Here is a 12083-nt window from a genome sequence, read left to right as displayed (position 1 = left end):
TGTAGGTGGACATGTAAATTTCTGCATGCCTTCAGGCGACTGTCGAGCCTTTGTGACTTGCTCCTTCAGTTGATGAGTCAGTATGCCGGACCAATTGCATGGTCTTCCTTCTCTAGCTAGTTGGTCTAGCATGACCACCCAACTTTGAGGGAAGGTCTTAGTGCTTTCTTGGCCACACAGTCAACATGCGAATATGACCAAGTATTGGTATGCCTTCCTCAATATCTTCGTCTTATAGATCTGATTGGGTGTCATCCTGAAACAAGCTGGCTCCTTTACCCAATCCTTTAGAATGTCTCTGGAGTGGCCTCTACTGTTGGGCAAGCTGAATGAAGGGTTCATGACAGTCATGGGCTCATCCATCTGATACATCTCATCGTAATCTCGTGCCCAGAAGGTTGCAAGCTTCTTCCCACTGACACTACTCAAGGTCATCGTCTCGGGGTTAGTGTGAGAGACGATCCAGTGAATCATGTCTACGCATGGGAACACGGGGTATCTGCATGCAATCCGGTACAAGCCAGACTTATGAATGTTCACGTACACCTGACGGTCTTCAAGGTCTTCCCCAAAAGTACTTGTGAATGTTTCATTCACCTCTTGCCACTTCAGTTTGATGTCCTTGTCTAGATACAACTTCGTATCTTCATAGATCGGCAGACCAGAGGACACCTGCTCAGCTGCTGCTCCAGCTGCCATACCATCAATGTCCTGAGATCCTGTTCTCTTGGAAGCCATTGAGATAGATGAACACCTGAAAGATCTGGAAACAAGCAACATGCATGGCAAGAAATATGTCAGTGAAAACAAAGCAAATCTGGGGAAGGACACAACACATACCTGGGAAACTGATGAGCAAGATTGCGCAAATTTCACTAGGAGGTTGAGTGACTGGCTGCCAGAACTGCGCAAAAGGCAGTCTGGACTGACTCAGAGGCTAGATTGGCTGTTGGATTTGCGAAATGCGCAATCCAGTTGGGCAGTTGGCTGCTGCGCAATGCCAATCCCAGCTGGGAAGGACTATTGGCCCAGGGACAGATTTGCGCAAATTCTTGGGCCAAGCAGCCACTGCCCTCCAGGAATGCGCAAATCAGTCCAGGAGGCCAGTGCTAGGCCATAATGCGCAAATCTGGGGAGGAAGGTGAGCCTTCCTTCTCCAGATTGCGCAATGCATCGTTGGTGAAGGTAGCCTGACTCGCCGACCGGCCACTGAAAGCAAGGAAGTCAATGAAATGCATGGCGACACTAAGTGATAGCAAAAGTGATAAACAGTGCATGCAAAACGTGAATGGAAGATTCAACAAACAGATCAACATGCATGTGGGTGAGGCTGTTCACCAGTTGGGCAAACGTCCGTGCAAAACAATTTTATGCATGCGACAACAGTGAGATAGCAACGCAAATTGAAACAGAGCTAGGAAAAGCTAGAATATATGTAAACGACAGCAGGCGTTCAAAGAAATCAAGCAAACAACACTCACACAAGCGAATACACAAAAAGTGACAGAAATGTTGAAAAAGACAAGTTGAGGCCACTTACCCGTGAATAGCTGAGCCGAATGTGTCGAAGAGTCCTGGATGTGCTGTGGGATGTCAAAGCTCCAAGATCGATGTGAATGAATGAGCTCTAATGCGTCGAATAAATAAGTTTGGTCTCATGACGTGCATGCCACAAATCTAGGAGAAAGCGACACTTGGAGGGAAACTTGTAAAACAACTTTGCATGCAACCCCCAGCTGCTAAAAATAGTTCCCTAAATCATGGGATGCTTTTTGCATGTTGTCTCTTGCTATTCCGGGAAGATCAAGTCATGCATGCATGCAAGTCAAGTTTCCTCGATCCTGGGTGGAACTAGTCAACTGGATTGTCCATGCATGCCAGTGCTCAACTGCTTGGGAAAAATGCGCATTCCTGACTGTAAAAGATGGGTTGACTGCCCAAGGGGATTGCGCAATTTCTGGGCAGAGCAACTGATTGCTACGTAGATTTGTGCAAATCCTGGGCTAAACAACCTGTTGCTGGGAAAAATTGCACAAATCCTGCTGGGAGGGTTGGTTGGCAGGATTGCGCAATCCTGGAGACCAGCAGGCTGTCAGAGAGGATTGTGCAATTCCTGGAGGGAAGGCTGGTTGCCCTCTAGGAATGCATAATTTTCAAGGGGAAGCTGCTCAGCCTGCAGCTGGACCAAGTCTGGGTAAGCAGCCTATGAGGGGAATGGATCGACTGTGATCGACAGGCTGCCTTTGTGCGAGGAAAACACTGAAGCTTGAGTACTTGACGAAGCAAGACAAAGTGTTGTGTAAGGTTGGTAGGGGAGGCTCCAAAATAGGCTAAGGCAAAATTTTGGAGGGTGGTTGTAGCCGCTACAACAAAACCCTTAATCAAAGTTTATTAGAACAAATAAAACATTTAAAAGATGAAAAAGATACTAGGAATAAAATCAGCAATTCAGAAAGCGAAGAGGTTTTACGTCTAAGGAATCATAACCAAAACCTTCTTATGCAAATAAAGAAGCTTAAAAGTGACAAGAAGTCACTAAATGACAAGATAGAACGACTTACTCAAGAAGAAGTATTGAAGTCAACAGCCGTAACAGTCCAAGTTGAAGGAACAAATAGTGATCCAAACAATACCACAACTCAAGAAGTTGAGAAACCAATGTTTAGATTTCGCGGTTCAAACAATGGAAATTCCAAGTGATGATTCAGTAGCCAACTCAGCAACAATAGTATCAGAAGTAAATCAGGAAATTGCTACACACTTGATAAGGGAAAGTCCAACCAAAAGAACTCCCTATCGACATCCGAATCACAAGAGCAGACAACTAAGTCAGTCTACATAGTTGAACCATTCAGAATGAAAACAACACATTTATGTTCCAAGGGATACTGAAATTTGCAGAGTCCAGTCCTATGATAACAATTTATCACAAATTTCCAGAGATTGCAAGATTTCACAGAAGATTAACCTAGAATGGTCAGATCCATTCTCAGTCTGACAATTTTGTTTATCGCTCAGAGGATCATATCATCTTGTATCAACGAAGATGAAATTTCTGAGACGAGAAGATATTCGAAACAAGAAAAGAGATCAAGCCGTTTCATCAGTAAGCTTTGAGGACAAAGCTTTTTGAAGAGGAAGGCAATGTTATGAATATAATTTATATTAAAAATAATAAAAATGTAAACAATACAAAACATAAATAATAATTAATTAATCTGTAGTTAATAATGAAGAGGCATGTCTCTAAAGACATGATTGCTCATGAAATGGGTACCTTCCTAGGTATATATACAGGACCCTCAGTTGTAATATCATCATCTCATATCAATTCTTTTATATAATATTCAATATGCAAATACTTGTCCTACAACGGATGTCTTTGTCTTTGAAGTATTTTGTAGATTACTCCACTGTGTATACGAATTTTGTTTGTTATAGAATTCGACCTCACAAACTCACTATATATTGGGGCAACTCGACTCATTTGGACACACACTCTCAACAAGTTAGAATTGTAGTAGCTAGAAGCAGAAAAAGTGCAAAATTCAAGAAGGAAGAAGGAAAGGGCTAGCGAAGGAGAAGCAGGTTGTTATTTAGCTAAGGAAGTCAATTTTTTTTCTATCTCACACGTGCAAAGGAACTAAAGTTGCAGAAGGGCTGAAAATAACAATCTTGAAGCTAGGCCGAAATTGTGACGCAGTAGGGTTGAAAAAATCTGTGTTTGATGCAATATTGGTGCAGTATTGAAGCAGTGCTGATGCAGTATTTTTGCAATCAATCTTTGAAGGTTGGAAGAACAGTTTGAGAGCTGACTTGGTGGAGGAGGAAGGTCTTTGGGTCTAGGGTCTTGGTCTGTCTCAATTTGAATTTATTGAAGGAAGAGTTCTGACTGGATTTTCTCCTATAAAGGGGTTTTAGCTCTGGCTGAGTGCTTACTTCTGGTGTCCCTGATCTTCATGTTTTTGCTTTGATGATTGCTTGATGAAAAATAAATAAATAAAGAACATAAAGAAGTTAATAAGAACATAATAATATCACAAGTAATTATCAACATAAGCAAATCTTTGTGCCTTTCTGATTTTCTAACATGGTATCGGAGCTAAGGTGAGGAAGGAAGAAAAAGGCAAGTTGAAGATCCGAGGAAAAGAAGATCAAAGGAAGGTCATTAAAGAAAAAGGATCATATAAAGAGATAAGCCTTCCATCTACAGGAACTATGTCAAACTCAGTGAAGGAAGAAAAGAAACTAGAAGGAGCCTCCAACTACAGGGCCTGGAAAAAGAGGATAGATGTCATCTTCGAAAAGAAAAAAAGTTTTTGATCTTGTTCAAGGAGAAATCAAGAAGCCTACAGATGAAACAAATGAAGCAGAGAAAGCAAAAATTAGAGAAACCGAAATCTTGGCTATGAACCTAATAGTGGATGGAGTTAAGGACAACCTAATTTCATACATATCCAACATAAATTCGCTCAAGAAATGTATGAGGCTCTCTCCAAATTATTCACCATCAAAAACATTGGTCAAGTAACAAGCCTCAAGAATGAATTAAGGACTATTAAGATGATGAAAGACGATACTATATCATCCTACTTTATAAGGATATCTAGAATCAAAGATGAACTCTAAGAAATAGATGAAATTGTCCCAACAAAGGAGCTCGTAATTACTGCTCTTCTAGGACTACGAAAATCTTGGAGTGTTTTTTCATCAGGACTTAACAGTTGGAAGGATACTCCAACATTTGAACAAGTAAGGAATGCATGGAGTCAAGAAGAAGCCCAAATATCATTAGTAAACAACAAGGAGGAGGATGAAGAATACAACACCTCTAATGCCTGTTCTGCACATCACAAGAAGAAGGGAACATTCAAAATGTTCAAAGGACCAAGAAAGAAAGTTGACCTATCCAAGATTGAATGCTACAATTGTCACAAGATGGGTCATTACAAAAGTCATTGTCCTGAAGATCCAAGGAATAAGAAGAGAGAAAGAACATGCAAATGTTGCTGATGAAGCTACACCTAAGAGAAACAAGACTGAAGAATTTGAAATCAAAGATCTATTGGCCAAAGACTCTTAGGGAATACTATCCCTCACATATCCTTCTATCTTAAGTTTTTGCAATGTTTTCTTTTATGTTTTGATTTCTAGAGTTTGTAGGTATAACATGTCTTGTTAGAATATTTTTGAATTATTTTGATGAGTTATAGGTATCCCTCGAGATTGGATTAAGAGGTAGCCCTCACCATTTTACCAAAGATAAGTATCTTCCTCCTTGTCTCCTATTTTATGTTTGGTTTCCCTCTAGTGTCAAGATGTGTTTGTATTATATTCTAATAACCTTTTATTCATATTTTCCTTGGTTAGGAAAGCCTACTAAATGCTTAAGATTATTGAGGAGACTCCAAAGGATAGACTTGAAGCATAGAAGAAGTTCTGTTGAAACTTGAAACCCATCAAGATTTGATGTCCTACAAGGTTTGTTAAAGAACAATTCAAGGTATGTCTTAATTTACAAGTTTTGTTGCAAGGTTCTCTTCATAGAAAATGTATGTTCATTCTCTTTTGAAATTTGCTTTACATTACTGACATCGTTATGTCTAGGGTTTTGAATCTTAAAGATTCTTGTTAGGGTGATTAATCATTAGATTGAATCTACCCTCGTTATACTATCATTTGATCATTCTTATGAAACCCTAACCTTTAGGGTTCACTATAAAACCCTAACCTCTTGTTGTTAAGGCCCAAGGGTATGTCAATATTGATTAAGATGCCCTTGTCTACTTAGGGTTGCTGATGAAGTCTAGAAATTCTATTCTTTTTGATGTTTAGGGTTTTGGTATGGTAGAAACCCTAGTTCTTTAGGGTTTTTTGTTGATGTCTAAAGTTATATATTGAAATCCTAGATCTTTAGGGTTTTATGGATTATGAACAAAACCTTTATAATAGTTATAGTAAGATCCTAGGAATGAAGCCTTAGGTGTATGTGATATGTTTGATCGAAACCCTATCTCGGTGAAAATTGTTGTATATCTAACTTTGATGTATTAATTTTTGTGTATTAGGTTTACCTAGTAGATATTGTTGTGTGTTGCTAGTGCATGGTTATGAAATCCTAGATATATGTGTGTGTGATAACTTAATTATTGATCCTGATGTTTTGATTTGTAAAATCTAGGATTTGCAACAAACCCTAGTAGAATCTGCCACACAATTCTGAAAGTAATATTGAAGCCCTAGATGTATAGTACTATGAATGGATTGTAATTAGATTGAATTTCCGATATCTACGACTTTATGTCTCAAAGATGGAATCTAAGGTTCATGACAAAACCCTAGCAAGAAGTTGAAGTCTAGTATGTAAAAAGATGTGTCTCTTGCTGATTATGAACCTAACTAGGTTTAGGTGTTTGATGTCTAAAGTCTAAATGCTTCCATTATAGTAACATGATTTTGATATAGTTAACTTCATGCTTCTGTATGTTTGTATTTGGTTGTACTTGCTATTAAAGTTTTGCAGGTACATAATCTTCAAGATGATGAAGATGTTCGTATGATAATAATAAGCATGATGAAGGAAGTTATATGAATGATGATGATCAAGATGACCTTGATGCCTTAGGAAGACATGAAGCCGTGAAAGGTTCTCCGATGTTATAGAAGAAGGAAGTGGTTGACCTCCCCAAGTTGAGAGGGAGGGCATATGATGAATACCTTGAAGAAAGAATGAATGAAAGAACTACAGATAGATGTAAAAGTTTCATGAAGTTGCAAACAAAAGACTTGAGAAGTTCCGAGGATGTATTTGGTGCTACTGAAGAGATCAAAGAAGAAGAAAGATTCTGACAAATTGTATATGGATAACTTGATGATGAAAGTAGTATCAGAATGATTGAGGACCCTGAAGGCTTGTGTTTACTTGTATATATATTTGAAAGTTTGTTACTGATTAGGGTTTGTGTTTGTACAAGGAAATCTCTCCATAAAAAGGTTGAACACTCTAGAAGCATGCTTGGATAAATGGATACATCTGGTTTAGTTTATTAGAGAGAGATGGAGCATCTAATGGCGAGATGATTGGGGGGACATCTGGCCGACCTATGTGTTGATGCCTAGATCTTGAAGAGGGAGGGTGGCGTTGGTCATGGAGCTCTGACCTTGGATACACCCCTAGATCCCTGGGTTGGTGGTAGAGCTTAAAAGCCTGATGATACCTAGAGATGGATAAAGCTTGAGTCCCCTTAGTCCCACCTAGATAGAATACCTTGGTTAGGTATCTAGTCCGCAATGCTGAGTGTGCTAGAACTCTTTGTAGTTCATTTTGAGATCTTCCATGTACCTCTACATATGTGTAATTATGAATACCTCCTTAATTAAGAGGGAGTGTTGAAGAATGCAACTAGTGTTGATCTTCATAATTATATTCTAGTCATTGTATTTTTCAAAAGAAAGAAAAAGAAATTTTATTATAAATAAAATTGACTTATTAAAGCATGGGTTTCATGCTTGGGTCAATTGTTTATAGGTCAAAGCCTCCATTGCAGGATCCTAGGGTTTATGTCAAGTGTCATTATCTGTGTCATATTGTAAAAGACCCTGCTGGGGATTTATTTGTCAAAGAGGAAATTTATTTTGTGTAAAATTAGGTCTCCTAGGCATCCTCCACAAAGTCGGCCTCAAAGAAAGACAAGTCAGCCTCAACAAGGGAATTCGACCTCACAGACTCACTATATATTGAAGCAACTCGACTCATTTGGACACACATTCTCAACAAGTTCGAATTGCAGTAGCTGGAAGCAGAAAAAGTGTGAAATTCAAGAAAGAAGAAGGAAAGGGCTAGCGAAGGAGAAGGAGGTTGTTATTTAGCTAAGTCAAAATTTTCTCTATCTTGTCTCACACGTGCAAAGGAACTAAAGCTGCAGGAGGGCCGAAAATAGCAGTCTTGAAGTTGGGCTGAAATTTTGATGCAGTAGGGTCGAAAATCTGTGTTTGATGCAATATCGAAGCAATGTTGATGCAATATTGTTGCAATCGATCTTTGAAGGTTGGAAAAACAGTTTGAGAGCTGACTTGGAGGAGGAAGGTCTTTGGGTCTAGGGTCTTGGTCTGTCTCAATTTGAATTTACTGAAGGAAGAGTTCTGATTGAGTTTTCCCCTATAAAGGGGTTTTAGCCTTGGCTGAGTGCCTACTTTTGGTGTCCTTGATCTTCATGTTTTTGCTTTGATGATTACTTGATGAAAAGAATATAAAGAAAGAACATAAAGAAGTTAATAAGAACATAATAATATCACAAGTATTTTTTTTTTTCACATGGAAAAATCATAATTTTCATTGATATTATCAAAAAATTACATGCTGTAGATGCTAATAGCATATGTAGAGTAGTGGGCATAAACCAATTATAGTGCAAAACTCCAAAAGGAGTACTTGTCAAAAGCCCTAAAACACTTTGAATCATTACAATAAACGGGTTAAAAACCCCAGCAAATCCTGTATAGAATAGGAGCCTGAAACCCCCAAAGAGGGAAACCAAAAACCGTTAAAAACTTGTGTCAGAGACACATATGCTCCGCCAAGGAAAAACTACCAACTACCAAAAGCCAGAGTGTAATCAGGGCACAAGCCGCCTAGTAACCTGAAACAAATAGTCTCGGAATAGGCCTGCAGAGGGAAGCAAGGCATAAACCCCAAACCAGCTACAACCTCAAAATCGGATCAGAAGTGCAGCACCACGATAGCGCCCATGGCGGTGACGACAAAGGCCGCACCATCTGGACCACGAACAACAAACCTCAAGCAAACGTGCAATACTCCTTCAAAAATAGTGACAACTGCGAATAGAAGCCCCAGAAACCTGGTCAAGAAGGAAAGGCACGAACTAGGGGAAGAGGTAGCTAGGGTAGTTGCCCCTCCCCCACTCCCTCAAACTCTCCCCCTGAAACAGGCTGATACCAGAACCGTCAGGCAGTAACTCCGCCACCGAGCATCGACAACAGCAAACGGAAGCCTTCAGAGACCTGTCCATGAAGCAAAAGAGAGGCACGGACCAAGGGCAGAGGCGGCTAGGGTTCAGCTTCCTCGCCCCCGCTCCCTCATAATATCACAAGTAATTATCAACATAAGAAAATCTTTCTGCCTTTCTGATTTTCTAACAAGGGGAACCAAGAAAACTTGGTCCCTCTTGGAACAAATGAGACCACTGTTGGGACAACAATCTAAATTTGGAGCGTACTGCTCAAATTTTCAATTTTTCACACAAACGAGAAACCCAAAGAATAGTGATTTAAAGAGGACGCAGGAAAGAATAATGTGGGCTCTTTTAAAGGCCCTTCTTTTGATCCTCTTGGAAGTCTTAGGATGGCCTTAAGTCCATTGGATTGTGGAATCCTTGGTTGGCTTGGAGTTGGATGGTTTAACCAACAACGCCCCCAATCTCCAAGTAATCTGGGTACCTGCACACACTAAACCAAGATCTTGCAAACAATGATTAGCATCAAAGGGGGGTTACTCACATAATGGCAAAGTTGGACAAGATGTTCAACCGAGAACATACAAGTCCAGACCCAACCTAGGATGTGAGAAATAGCCATGACTATCTACAAATGCTTATAGATTTCTCCCCTAGACAACAATTCCCCTTTGGTCTTAGATGCAAAACTAATGAATGCAAGAGAACATAATCATTCCAACAAGAACATCAACAACAATGGGAAATGCACAAAGTTACCTCATAAACCAAGAATCATCCACCAAAATACAAGCCAAGTGAGACCTCCAAAGTCTTTTCAATATTATTGAATGCAAAAGAATTCCGACATAGTATGCCCAACCATAGAGCTTCCAACCACGAGCAATAGTGAACCCAATGGGCTTATTAAGTTATTAATACAAGAAAAAGGGCAAATCCCAATGAGAATGCGGTAAAGCAAGTGACATCAATGGTGATAGTTCCAAGGAGAGGTCGAATCTCCAAGTGTCTCCATGACTGGCTATGGTAAATGTGAAGTGGCAGTGTAAATCTCTTAGACAGGGCAGTGTATCAGTCCCTCTAGAGCTGCGTAGATCCTCTGCTAGCTGGTGCAAGTTTAACAGTCTGTCAAGTGTGAAATGAGTGGGGGCTGAGAGGAGTTAACTCCCACAAAATTCTCACCAACAAAACGTGTGCGTTCAGCCTCTAAACAACTGTGGTATCAGCTGCGTATGGACTGCTCCTCTAACTGCGTGGAAGCTGAAGATAACTGCTGCGTATGACATGCTTGACTTGTAGCATATATTTCTTAGTGGACAGGTTATCTTTCTAATTGGCTGGCACTGTTTAGTGGCGAACAAAGTCTGACGCAAGTGGCAGTGCTGTCCCCCACTAAATCTGATACCAAATTCGTGTATCTTCAGCTGGAAAAGTCGACTTCACATGTGACTATTCAACCCCTTTCTTTAGTGGATAACTCGTGCCATTGAAAAGTCAACTCATTGTGCTCCAATGTGGCTGCCAAGTCATCTTGAACTCCAGTTTTAAATCCCACATCACTCTAATTGACCTTTGACTTTGGAACATATTAAATATGTCCACCACTTATTAATTTTTCACATTTTTTTGCCCTTTTTTCCACTAACATTAGAGAAAGTGGGTTTTGTGGGGGTAATAGCCATTATTTGACCCCCAAAGGTGGTCTTAGGACAATGTTGAGTTTGTGAACATGAATTTCAAGTACCCACATGCGATCAACATATTTTAGATCCACTTATTTACAGTTTTTCATAGAAAATTAATTAAAATCCCGTTCTGCTGGGAATTTTAATTAATTAAAAAATCTTATAAAAACCTAGTCAAATTCCACGACACTTTGGATATGATCTAGCATGGTAATATACATTGACCCTAGGCATTAGGATAGACCCAAGGCCCAATCTTTAAGTTGCACTCCAGCGTTGGAGGTATTGATTGAAAAACTCAACTAATTATTTATCGCTAAAGAGTGAAAATAATTAGTCGAGTGACAAAAACACTTTAGAATGGACTCACTTAATGGCCGGGTTCCAAGTCGCTTAAGCTTGTTACAAAATTCATCATGCTAGCGACATTATTACAATCCCCCCTGCAGGGGTGCAGAATTTGATAGAGAAAAAGTAGAGAGAGGAGAGAGAAAGGGGCATAGATGCTCTGTTGACCATCTGATGTTTTGAAAAAATTGTCAAGTGCCCATCTTCATTAAGCAGATTGTATTTCTCCATTGCAAATTTATTGCTGAAGATATTAATAATAAAGCCCTCATTTGAAAATTGGTTTTCTTCACATTGGGGTTTTTCTAGGGATTATTTTGTCCAAGATATCGGTGTCCAATTTTTATGTGTGCATTATTTTCTCAGTTCCTGTGATTAATTTTTGGTGAAATTGCAATTGTGTTTTTATTCAGTATTTGTTGTAAGCTAATTTGCAGAAGACAAATAATCTTTAAAGATAGAAGAATAATCACCAGTAACTGCAATAGAATTTTCATTCTTTCTATGTTCAACATGATTTTGTATCTGCACTACTTTTATTTCTGGTGATTAGTAGGTTAGCTCTTCTTTCTGCTTTTCATAGTGTTAGGAGTTGCTTTTGCACTGCTGTTGTGTACTTATGCTGGCTCTATTTGTGAGTCCCAATGACCAGCTTTGTTGTCCCTCATTTGACATTAATAAAATCATCTCATCTTCTCTTCCTGAGTGCTGGATGCTTCATTCTTGTGAAGATTTTTGAATGAAAAATATAAAATGATAGCTATCTGGATTGGCTATAAATGATTTTTCCCAGTGTGTGAGGTTAGAGCAAATGTTTTGTACATAATATATTTGTTCCACATGGCTGTCTATTGTTTGCCCCTCATTTATGCAATTATGGGGCAAATGTAATGAGTGAAAAGCAGCTGAACCGTTTGGTCTCAAGGTGAATTATGGAATGGAAGATCCAGTGGATCTTCTGCTACCTTGTTGCCTACTTATTCTAACTAATTTCCCTTGATGCATTATGATGATGATACTGGTGGATGATTTACTATGCAAAACACTTTTGGAGTTTTTCTTATATATTTATCTGTTT

General features: G+C 39.3%; 1 protein-coding gene across 6 annotated transcripts in view; it reads left to right on the top strand.

Moving 5' to 3' along the window:
* The window catches only part of LOC149199891 (uncharacterized), a 184731-nt gene that overhangs the window by 95415 nt on the left and 77233 nt on the right, over positions 1-12083 (top strand). The window lies entirely within an intron of this gene.

The sequence above is a fragment of the Pinus tabuliformis genome, chromosome 2_1 (assembly GCF_031772625.1).
Source record: "Pinus tabuliformis cultivar Carrire ecotype Pingquan chromosome 2_1, CPIR1, whole genome shotgun sequence".
NCBI lineage: Eukaryota > Viridiplantae > Streptophyta > Pinopsida > Pinales > Pinaceae > Pinus > Pinus tabuliformis.
Note: the sequence above shows the minus strand (reverse complement) of the source record. Positions and strands in the feature narration are given on the sequence as shown.